The sequence below is a fragment of the Cupressus sempervirens genome, chromosome 8, assembly GCF_028749045.1.
Source record: "Cupressus sempervirens isolate cs-2001-9-10 chromosome 8, ASM2874904v1, whole genome shotgun sequence".
In the NCBI taxonomy this organism is placed as follows: Eukaryota; Viridiplantae; Streptophyta; class Pinopsida; order Cupressales; family Cupressaceae; genus Cupressus; species Cupressus sempervirens.
The window spans coordinates 399,036,373-399,048,943 of record NC_143125.1 but is presented as its reverse complement, the minus strand read 5'-3'; the positions used below and the strand labels follow the sequence as shown (position 1 = coordinate 399,048,943).

Here is a 12,571-nt window from a genome sequence, read left to right as displayed (position 1 = left end):
CAAAGGAATTTTTGATGCACATAGGTGTCTACACAATTTATATTTATTGTTTTGGGCAATGGGAAATAGTCATTATCTTTTATGGAAGGAAGTGGTTTAGCCAACATGATTGAGGATTTTAGTTATTGTATAGATCAAGGATCCAACAAAAATTCCTAAAGCTCCAAGTTGTTGGCATGCTTATCATGTCAGGCCACAATTCTCATAGGGTGAGATACCTTTGAGTGCTCTTTAGCTATGGTTTCTTATAGTAAAAATTTTAGCTATGACCACATATGCTATATGATAAAAAAATAATATTTGCAAATCTCATGCTATGTTTTAGCCTTATTGTGTCAAATTTCCATGATTTAGACACATTTTTGCATTTGAAAATTCTCATTGTTGATTAAGACCTTCCAATTTTATTGGCATTTGTTGATGCTTGATAAGTGCCATATTTATTCCTTAACCTAGAGTTTTATAACTTGCTCACTCCATTTTTCATGTTTTTGATATTGAAAAGCAAGTGTTAAAGGTTGTTTTTTCATTTAATTCTTAGCTTCTTACATTAAAATTACAATAATGCTAAGGGGATATGACCTAATATGTGATATACTTATGTGTGTATAAAAAATAAGCTTAATGTTCCTATATTGTGTCAAATTTTATGTATTTTGAGATTTATCTATGTAGTTTTGAATAAATCTGCATTTAGCCTAAATTTAGATTAATTTGAACCCAAATTAAGAATAAATCTGCTTTGAGATTTGTTTATTATTCCTATAAATCTGCATTGTTCCTATGATGAATAATATGTGATATACAATAAACAAAAGTTTAAAATACTTTTAATGTTATAACTTATTAGCTTGTTGTTAATATACTAAATCGAATTATATGATGTTATTTTGAGATTTATTTGTGTAGTTTTGAATAAATATGCATTGATCCCAATTTTTTTGTGGTTCACAAGAACTCATCTCTCATCTTTCATGAATGTACCATATAGCACGTATTATGAATGAGTGATGTCCACACATGCGAAGCATTGGGACTTTCTAGGAAGGAGCTCATTCAACCCAATTATACTTTGGTCTTTATACACTTAATCATTTCATTTCTCCAAAATCAAGGCCACCTTGCTTATCTCTTGAAAACTATTTGCAAGTGTTGACTCATTAGTACCATCTATTTTAGAATTCCTTAGTTCATTCATTTGTATTGCAATAAATTATGCTATGGATTTCTAGGACTTAGTTGTGTAGTTTAGACTGTCATTCTACATTGACATGGGTAGTGTAGCATTCATTGTTTCTCTTCTTACTAGCACTTTTGGCTTTTATAAGAATTTTTTTTGCTAGAAAAAAACTTGTACACCATATAAATATTTGAAAATTATAATTTCTAGTGTATTCCTATTTTTCTTTTAGTGCTTATCAGGCAAATATTAGCACTTGAGGAAGAGAGCTAATATGTAAATAAACTGATATATTTTTGGATTCGATTGTGTAAAGATTTTTTACCATCAACGTTTCGAATAACACCAAGTGATCCATCATCAGGATGAAGAGAGCAAGAGATGTCAAACAAAATGATTTATGTAGGAATAAGAAGCTTGTATAAGATGGTTGCCAAATTTTGAAGGGAATTTCTCATAGATGTATAGAAGCAAACAAACTTCATTTGAAGACTTTCAACATCTGTTGATATCCCAGTATGTTCTCCTTTGATGGGGTTTTGTTTCAAACATGGAAAGTAGGTGGGTTAGGGTATGGGTCTATAGGCCAATATTGAAAATATTTAAGGATGTTTTGGGCTTCAGCTCTTTATTCTTGAGTTAATCTACATTAGCCAATGATTTACTAGTGTTAGTAGTTCATGATAAGCAATCTCTAATTAGAATGAATATTCCACTTAGCATTTATTGTCTCTATGTGATGCCTAGAAGGTTGAAGCACTGAGTCTTGTTAGGAGGTTGTATATTTTTATCATAGTTAAGGCCATATGCTTTTATCATAACCAAGCTTGAGCATGCACAAATTTTAATTTTGTGACACATTAACTTTCTGAGCTTAGAGAGCTATAAGTTACAAATTATAAATATTTTAGTTTATTTTTGCAATGTGAGTTGTAAATCAAAGATATCATGAAATTTTTCGGTTGACAATTTTTTATTTGCTAGTGACACACCTTCAATAACAAGGAGTAGTTTTAAAAATAATTTACTTCTATTTGATAATAAATTCCTAATTTATTTGAACTTGCTACCTATAATGTTTCCTAAAGAGTGAACCCATTTTCTCAGAAGAGCATGTAAAGAAGAAGACCACAATCTAACTTACTAATGTTGAGAAAGGATGTCTTATGTAAGGAATATAACTATTTTAGAAAATAGACTTTACGAAATACTCTATATCATACCTAAATCTTGAAGATTACCTCAAGGTTCATTCTTCCAAGTATATTCAGTGTCAGTGGTGAGAACAAAATGAATAGTGCTAGACAATCCTCCTAGCAGTCAGTCACTATAGTCAAAATTGACGTAATCATATAGCTATTCCTTATGGTGGCTTCTTTGATGTACTAATGATTTTAGTCTATAGCAAGAACCAGAGCATCTGATGATGTGACACAATAGTGAAAAATAGCCATGTAGGTCATCACTTTTTTTTTTTGGTATCACAGTGATAGTAGAAGTAACCCTCTTCAAGTTGCCCATGATTTGAAATCAAGAAAGCAATTTGAGAATGATCACTAACATGTTATGTTCCTGAGTTCTCCAGTTTTAGGTCCTTTGCATGCACCAAAACATGACACAAATAGGACCAACAATCTACATGCCCCAGAAGTGCTATCATTCAGAAATAGAAGTACAAATCTATGAATAACTGTCTATCATGTAAAACAAAATAACTAACAAATAAGGCCCTTTTGAGGAAATGCTTCAAGCTTTGCAAACCAAATAGATGTTGCATCTTCTTTGTCAAGTGATCCTTCACATGCATAACCTTGTAAACAAATTTCTTGGAAGATTAAATTCAAAATTATTGCACATTCAATCAAAAAATTAAAAATTACATACATACATACATGTGTGTGTGTCTGTCTCTCTCTATGTATTAGAACCCCATTCCCTTACCAGAACTGACAACATAGCCAATATTTGTCTCCATTCCATTTTAATTCCACAATCAATAATGTAATAGTTAAGAGTTGTGTTCAAGGTTAGGATCATAATGATAATGTGCTTGCCAAATTATTTCAATTTCTTAATTTAGACCATCATCAAGATCAATTACCAGAGATTCCAAATGTAAGATTATCCACATAGGCCACCATCCAACACACAAACCCCATGATCACCTCATTTAGGAGCTACAATGGATCAGGTTTATTATGACAGGATTAAAGATGTAGAATTTGAATGATTTTCTCATGATTCATCAATTTAGGAGCTCCAATGAATCAAGTTTATTGAAATAGGATTCCACATGCACAATATGAAAGAGTTTCATAAATCATCAATTGGGGATTACAGATGCAAAATGCAATGACTTATAAATCATCAACACTTATTTTACTTCTAAATAATCCTTCACATAAATAGTTTTTCATTCTCAAACTATTAAAGTAAATGATTTTTGACACCATACATATTGACATGTCTTGTATGCTAGTTTATTTCAGAATCTGAACATCTACAACTTCATGGTTATATCTTTTGATTGAGCAACATTGCTAAGTAGTAGAATAAAAAAAGTCTGAAAAGACTATCCCTTTTTTTGGTATTAATTAATTCCCAAAGATGACACTTCAACAAATGTGGTTAGCAATAGCAATTCCAAGCATTACAATGGAAGGATTTTGCAGCATCCTTTTGTTAAGTGCATCACATGGTGGGGAAAAACAATTATGATGGCCTTACTCAAGCCAACCATTGGAAGAAGTTATAGTCACCCCTTGAATAAAAAAGGCAAGGGCAAGGAATGTACAATGACTAAGCAAATCATAGATAACATGACCTATTACTTTGAATAACCGAGAACTTCCCAAAGTAGACATAGAACAAAACTATAGAACATCTATGCCAATTAGGGATGAGAAATCTAAGACCTTATCAAAGAGTCCTGGACAAGGAAGGGAACATACTGTCTATCAATAAGATAGTAGAATGGGGCAAAATGACATTATAATATTATATACTAGAGAACTAAAAACTTTCAAAAGACAACAAAGAACATCACTGACAACATCCATCTCCATTTGGGGTGGGAAATCTAAGACCTCTTTTGTGGGCATAAGGAAACATTAAGAAAATGCTTGACATTTTTTGCACTTTATAGACTTTGCCCATGGTCATTTTATGATTATAATAGGTCCTAATTGTGATTAGAAGGCCATATTTGTATACAAGATCCATGGAAGGGTAACTATAAAAGTCATTTATAGTCCATTTTTAGTGTGTTTGGAAGGTTCTTGCATCAATTTAATGCTATTGTGTCAAGAATGTAAAAGCTGTCCAAAAAGTTGAAAAATGCAGCTTTTCAAAACTTGCCAAAGTTGCAAAACAATGTAAGAAGTGGATGTTTAGTCCTAATAGGTGGTTGGGTAGTTATGTCCAAGAAAACATTATAAAATGCTTGTGATAGGTTATGTTGGCCAACATCTTGTTAAGAAGGATAAATCGAGGAAGAGAACTTGATTTTTTAAAAATTCTCTTAGAATTCCTAGTAGTAACCTATTCAACCATATTGTACATGAGATAAAGAACTAATAAATGAAAAAGAGAAATTAAAAGAAAGTATTTGGAGGCTAGGTCCCTTAATATGGGTACAGTCAGACTGGAAGACATAAAGATTAGCTTATAGGCACTTGTAAAAATAGTGCGAGTAGAAATGGGACAAAGGAACCCGACAAACATTATTCTAGTGTAACTTATCTTATTTTACTATTGTAGTCAAATAAATAAAATAATACAAGTCTATTCTGCTACTTCATGTTTCAATGGAGTTTTGGAATAGTCACTTTAAACTTTTAAAGCAATTTCAACTTGTATGGAAAATCCAAAAGTACAGAAGCCTCTTTGTGATCCTTTTGGGACATGGATTGAGGTGTTGACATGTGAATGAAGCATAAAATTTTAAAAAACTTCTACCTATGAATGGATGATCAATCGAGGAAGACCTAGGATAATTTTTTCTATATATAGGCTCTCTTTCTAGGAACATGTTTACTCTAAATTATGAAATATGTATGTTGCACATTCCATGATGAAGATACTACAGTAAATGTTTAATGGAATGGGTATTAAGAGAAATTTATATCTTATACAATTGACATAAAATATGCATTTTTGGTTGAAGTTGATCATAAAATTGACTAAAGAATGTGCACAGGGGAGCAAGAATGTTATAATCAAAAAACATTTCTTAGTTTTCTGTATAATGACTAACAAGCTTAGTCTAGATATATTTAAACACAAAGTGGATACACAATCACATTCTTTTGAGGAAGATTCATGGCTAGAAGCAAAATAGTAAATAATTTATGTAAAACTAATAGTAAAAAAAAAATTCTAATTACATCTTCCTCTTCTCAGTTCTAATAAGAACTAAGGGAGAGGTAGAACTAGAGGGTCTAATCTTAGAAGTCTACATTGGCCATGATTGCCTTCTTGCTTCGTATGTAGATATATCACAGCCTCTAGCTTGTCCTGACACTACTAGTGATTGCTCATTCAACTCAATGTCATCCAGTGTGAAATCGAATCCATTCCTTCCTCCATAGCCCACCTCTTCAAATCATTGATGTCATCCTCTTCAAAAACTCCTCTCCAAACCTGTTGCAAATGTGCTTCAAACTTGCCTCAAGTCCAGCTCAAATCAATTGGTTTGCAAGTGTTTCAGACAGTTTTCTCCTCTCAGAAAAATACAAGTGAAGAAATGAAAAATGAAATTGATTTGGACCATATTTTTCCTTTAACTGCTGTTATAAAACTATGATAGAGTTTTTAACAAAAGCTTTGCAAGTACTCCAAGTTCTTGCCAAAATTTTTGCAAGTTTTTGGCACTAGTAAAAGTCATAAAAACTCTCCAAGCCAAAAAATTAGGCCAATTTTTTCAACTCGGAGAGTACTCTACCAGTACTCCATCCATGGTTTTAATCACCTTTGTTTGCCAATGAAGGAAAAAGAGTTAGTTACACTTACTTTAGAGAGATATTAGGCATTTAGGAGGATTTTGTTTTTAATAAGGTTAATAAAGTTTTTTTCTTTCTCACTTTTTTTGCTAGGTGGCCCTTGGGTTACCATGGATGCACATGTGTTCCATCTCAGTTCCATCTTGGGCTCATACTAGTATGGTTGGGGGAAAGGGGGGCTCAAAGATCCTAGTAGCATAGTTCTTTTACATGAAAATTCTCAAGGATTTTTGGCTTAGCAATAGAGAGTTAGCCCTTGGGTAGCATGGCTTCTCTAGGGTTCCATCCCAGTTCCACCTTGGGCTCATACAAGTAAGACATGGGGGAAAGGGGGGTTCAACAGAACCTAGTAGCATAGTTCTTTCACATGAAAATTATCTAGGTTTTTGGGCTAACAACAAAGAGTGTTAAATTGAGTATCTTCTATCTAGAGATGTTTTTAGTCATCATGGCTTGAGATTTTTTTCAAACTTTGTTCAAATTGTTCAAAAAAAATCATTTATATGCAATGATCATAGTGGACATAATTTAGAAAAAGCTATTATGTTAATAATGTTTTATGAGTTTTACTAACATAGTTCTTTCACATGAAAATTCTCTGGGGTTTTTGGCTAACAATAGAGTGTCAAATTGAGTATCTTTTATCTAGAGATGTTTTTAGTTATCATGGCTTGAGAATCTCTTTCTTCGATTCGTTCAAAAAATTAATTATTAATATTCAATGATCATAGCAGACATAATTGAGAAAAAGTTATGATGTTACTAGTGTTACTGTTGTATGAGTTTTACTAACATTGTCTGAGTTGCCATCAACCTTGTAAAAGTTAATGTAATAATTGTTACAGTTTCTGATTGCTTACCAGATTACCTATTGATCATGTAACTTGTTGACATTATGCTTAGGAAATATGAATGTTTGCAAGGTGGTTAGAGATAGCTTATAATGAATACATCAATATTAATCAGTGCCTAGACATTGCTCACCTTTATTGACATTTTAGATAATATACACATTTAACAATGTTTCAAATTTTAAATGTCATACTACTAAAAAATTACAGTTATGCTTGTTTATTTTTTGATTTTTCAAATTGTTGCATGGACATATTCATAATACTTTGTATCCTGGGGTCAATGGGAAATAATTGTATCTGTATTGGTATCTACATCTTGATAAGTTAGCAGTTTTTTATTATGTACAAATTACATTTTCTTTTCTTTCTATTACTCAAAAAAATAGACCAATGGAATAAATAATTACATATGGTACATAGTGACACGCTACCACTTTCTTTGGTTATGAAAGCATAAGTAATAGAAGACTACATATAAATTTCTATTTGCATCCTTATTGTTTACAGTTTGGTTTAGCAAATTGCACCATACTCAGCATTCCTTGTTTTGGATGATGAATGAAATAAGTGTTCCTTTAGAAATTTTACTAAAAAGAATTAATGCAAGAGCATAAAGTGCTAGTTTGGTGCTTGGATTTTTTTAGAATGAAGAACCAAATATCCTAGTTTTCTTCATAGTTCTAGCTAATGGACTCAAGTTACCTATTCTATATAGTTGGTCAATAAAACATGGATATTATGATCCTTGGAAACATTAACTTAGATTGTGTGTAGAGCAAACAATAGCATTGCAATTTTTAAAAAAAGAAACAAATATATGCCTATTTTAAACTCAGTTTGAATTAATGTATTTATCTTGGTATCTAAATTAAGCTAATACTTTTCTTGGTATTGGATAAATGTTATCATGGGGTAATAGTGTTGGGCTTATATCATGTGGTGATATGGGTTCATTTAATAGACAAGATTTTGATAGTAGGTCCTTTGGGAAAAGAGGGATTCCTCAACTTCAAAAAGTAATCATACATTGCAAGATCGGCTTGAAACTAGTGTAGACACCCTAGAAAACTCACATGGATCTAAGATATGCCTTTTTTAAACTTGCTTGTTGCAAATCATTTTATATGTGCCTTTAATTACTAGAATTTTAGCATGCATTTATTTGACTATCTCTTTGTAGTCTTTTCATGCATGTTTTTGTCCTATATTTGAAATTGAATGGATTTTTAAGCTTAAAGCTATTTAAATATGAAATTTAAGTTGCTTGAAACTAACAAGTAATGCTATTTTTTATGCTTATTTTCATTTTATATATCATAGATATGTCATCTAGATGAAAAGAGAGGAAGACATTTTGATGTTCCAACAACTTTAGATGATTTCCATGCCCATGCAACCACCCAAGCAAACTTCAAATTGTTCATCTCTATTGCAGTCATCTATGCACAAGCCTAATTTTATGGTACTTAGCAAATTGGAGCATCTAGTTTCATTGAATATGGTAGCTTATGGTCTTTCACATTTAAGGCAATGTGGAGGTTTTCTAGATATGAATTATTCTAGTGCATCTGGGGACATTACTAGCATGCCGTCATCATTATCAAGGCCTACAACTGATGAAGGTTCCCAAACTGGATTACAAATTTATGGTTTAGGAAGCCTCATAAATGTCCCTAACTCAACTGCTGACAGAAGTATAGTGTACTAAGAATTTTAGTAGGAAGAACAAAATTCTCATCTCAAAGTGTGGGATTAGACCCTAACATTCTGAAAAGGTAGATTTTTTAATATGTAAAAACCTCTAATTGCTCATTAACGATAAAGAGAATGCCAAATTATGTTGGTCTTGAATGTTCATATTCTTATTGGGTTTCCTGATGGAAATTTTAATTTGGTGAGTATAGAAGGAATCTTAACTATTTCTTTTTCTCTGTCTATTCAGCCATTAGATTATTGCATCTACAAATCATTAGTTGACTATATTTTATGGTGGACAAGCCCATGTTTTTGATGGACAAGCATCAAAATTTCCAGTAGTTCTTGAAAGTTTTTAAGAAAACATTGGTTGAAAATTTCACCAATTTTTGAAAGTTTTCCACCAAGAATTAGTCAAAATTTTGACCATTTCTTGACAAATTTTGACCAATATTTGATCAAAATTTTGACCAAAAATAACAAATTAGAGTTAGTAGAGACAAAAAACTTTTCGACGAATGTATTCGTCAAAATTTTGACCAACTTGCAAGTTGGTTGAAATTTTGACGAGAAAAATTGCCATGAACTGCTTGGTCAAAATTTTGACCAACTTGGATCAAAATTTTGACCACAATCCATCAAAAATTGAGTTCAAATTTACTAGTGGCTGTAAGGCCTTTTTGGGTTACAACCAAATACATAAGCAATTACAATAATAATTCTGCAAGATCCCTCAAGATTTGATCCCAACTCTAGCTAGTCTAGATCCACACTTTGGTAGAAGCCTCCAAGGAAGATCTCAACTTGTGCTCACAAGCCCACCAAGCAATCTCCTTATTTTATAAGCCACAACTACTAGATCTTCTTAAAATTTATCCAAGATCCAAGTGTAAATTACCTCACATTCGGTGCTCTATCCACACACTCTGGAAATCTTCTCTTGCTCAACTACTCCATCTTCCATGCTCTTCTCCAAGCTAGATGATAATCAGAATCCTATGGTAAACTGGCTCACATTCAGTGCTCTATCCACAAACTCAAGAAAAACTTGCTCTTTAGTTACTCTTCATACTCACTCCTCCTCCTTTGAATGAATAATGCATAATGACTTCACCACACCCCCTACTTACACCCAACTAAGCCACAAGTTGGCATAGTAAGCTACAAATTAAATATCCCTTATATTAAATACTTGAAGAGTCACAAGTTGGCCTCCATAAAAAATTAAATACCAAATGCCTTTAAAGGCTAACAATACTTATTAAATACATCAAAATTAATTACCTAAGACCCAAATAGGTCCGCTCAACTCCACTAAAATCCCTTAATTATGCAGGATAGCCAACTACCTTGGGATGGTCCTACATCAAGAACCCTTCTTCTTATCTATGCAATTAGAGTGTCATCTATTCAAGAGATGAGGTGTGATCCCAATAATAAGATAAATTTGGATGCTCTAATGAGAAGGTTGAAAACATTTGAGCTAGATAACTATGATAATAATGTTCCTACTCAATCCTAAATCTACATTTTAAGCCAAGTTGTCACTTAAGAAGAAAGTTGCAAAGTCTAAAGGAAAACAATCTGAAAGTGAATAGGAAGATAGTTCTTACAGTGATTTTGAAGCCATTGAAGCCCTTCTTGCAAGAAGATATCCCAATGGAAAAGGAAAGTAAGAAAGGTAAAATTCCTCTAATATATTCTTCTTGTAAAGAAGTTGGTCACATTGCTGCAAGGTGTCTAAACAAAGAAGACAAAGAAGAAAAGAAGAATAAAAAGTACAAAGGCAAGAAGGATTTCAAAAACTATAGAGACTACAAGGATAAAGGTAAGAATTCCCATATCATGGCTAAATATTCTGATAGTAGTGATGATGATGAAATGGTTTACATTGTTGTAAAAGATGAAGTAGATAATGAAGATGCTAAGATGACACTTATTTCTCGTGTCAGCAAAAATGATACATGGATTAATGATAGTGGTTGTTCTCATCATATGACTAATGAGAAAATAAAGTTTGAAAATATGGAACACTATGATGGTGGGAGTGTAAGATTTGGAAACAATGAACTATGTTGCATAAAAGGAAAAGTTTGTATATCTCTAACAAATGAACTTAAATGTGATAATGCTTGTTTGGTTGAAGGACTGAAACATAATCTACCTAGTGTGGCACAAATGAATAAAATTGGATTCAAGGTAGAATTCATGAATGAGAAGGCCAAGCTACTAGATGGAAAAGGAAATCTAGTTGGGTTAGGTAATCAAACAAAAAGTAACTTATTCTACCTAAATCTAAGTGAAAGTTCATGTTTCATTGGTCAAGTAAAAGAAAGCTAGTTATGGCATATAAGATTGTGTCATGTGAACTTTGATAACTTGATCAAGATAAGAAAAACAAAAGGGTGAGAGGTATTCCTAGTCTGAGGAAACCTGACATGGCCATGTGCAAGAATTGTCAAATTGGTAAGATGAGCAAGACAAGTTTAAAAAGAAAGAACTCTCATTCTAAAGAAGTCTTGGAGCTGGTTCATATAGAACTTTGTGGACCTATTGGCATAGAGAGCTAAAACAAAGATAAGTATTTGATTTTATTTGTTGATGATTATTCTAGGATGATGACAATGATGTATTTGAAAGATAAGTCTGCAAATTTTCAAGAGTTTAAGTGGTATTTGACTAGAGTTGAGAAAGAAATAGGAAAGAAGCTAAAGTTTTTAAGGTTAGATGAATGAGGTGAATTCATTTCAAATGAATTTTTCACTGAGAAAGGAATTGAAAGACAAGTACCATCCCCTAGTACACCTCAACAGAATGGTATTGCAAAAAGAAGGAACAAATCAATCATGGATTGTGCAAGAACTCTAATGATAGAAAATAAAGTTGCAATCAAATACTGGAAGGAAGCAATCAGTACAATAGTTCATACCTTAAATAGAGTACATCTAAAGAAAGACTCAAATCAGACTCCTTATGCACTATGATATGGCTATAAATCTAATGCAAGTTACTTCAAAGTATTTGGTAGCAAATGTTATATTTTGAAGGAAACTAGTAAAGGTAAATTTGATGTCAAAAGTGATGAAGGCATATTCCTAGGATACTCTAGTAGAAGTGAAGCTTGCAAATGTTTGAATATAACTACTCATAAGATCATAGAAAGTGCACATGTGAGAACTGATGAGTTTGTAGAAAAGAGTCAAGAATAAAGAAACACAGAACCTGAAGACTAGAAAAAGTTTATTTACTTTGAACTTGATACATTGCCTAATCCAATTAGAAGTCAATAGACTTCACCTCCCAAGTCCCCAAAATCTTCAAAAGCACTCGAGTTGGAGCTAGTGCAACCTGAGTCACAGTCTAAAGGACCAAGTCATAGTCAGAAGCTACTGAGATATAGCTAGTGCAACTTGAATATGAAGGACCCAAGTCATAGACAGTGGGACCCAAGCATGATGAAGAAGATCATGGTGAGGCAAGTGAAACAAGCTCTGAATCCAAAGTACCTATACTTGAAAGATATGTAAGAAGGCACCATGCACCTAAGAAAATCATTGGAGACAATTTAGAAGGTACAATGATAAGGAAAAAATTGAAAGATACATGTTTTCTTACTAAATTTAAACCTAGAAAAATTAAAGATGCTTTGGATAATGAAAGTTGGATTGAATAAATGAATGAAGAGATGTAATAGATATAAAGGAATAAGACTTGGACTCTTATTCCTAGACCCAATGACAAGAATGTAATTAGCACTAAGTGGGAGTTCATAAATAAGCTGAATGAAGATGGAGAAGTTTCAAGAAACAAAGAAATCTTAGTATGCAAAGGTTATTCTCAAG

General features: G+C 32.4%; 1 pseudogene; it reads left to right on the top strand.

The window, feature by feature from the left end:
* Nucleotides 1-7,933: 7,933 nt before the first annotated feature.
* Nucleotides 7,934-9,088, top strand: LOC149542965 (uncharacterized; annotated as a pseudogene).
* The last annotated feature ends 3,483 nt before the right edge of the window (nt 9,089-12,571 follow it).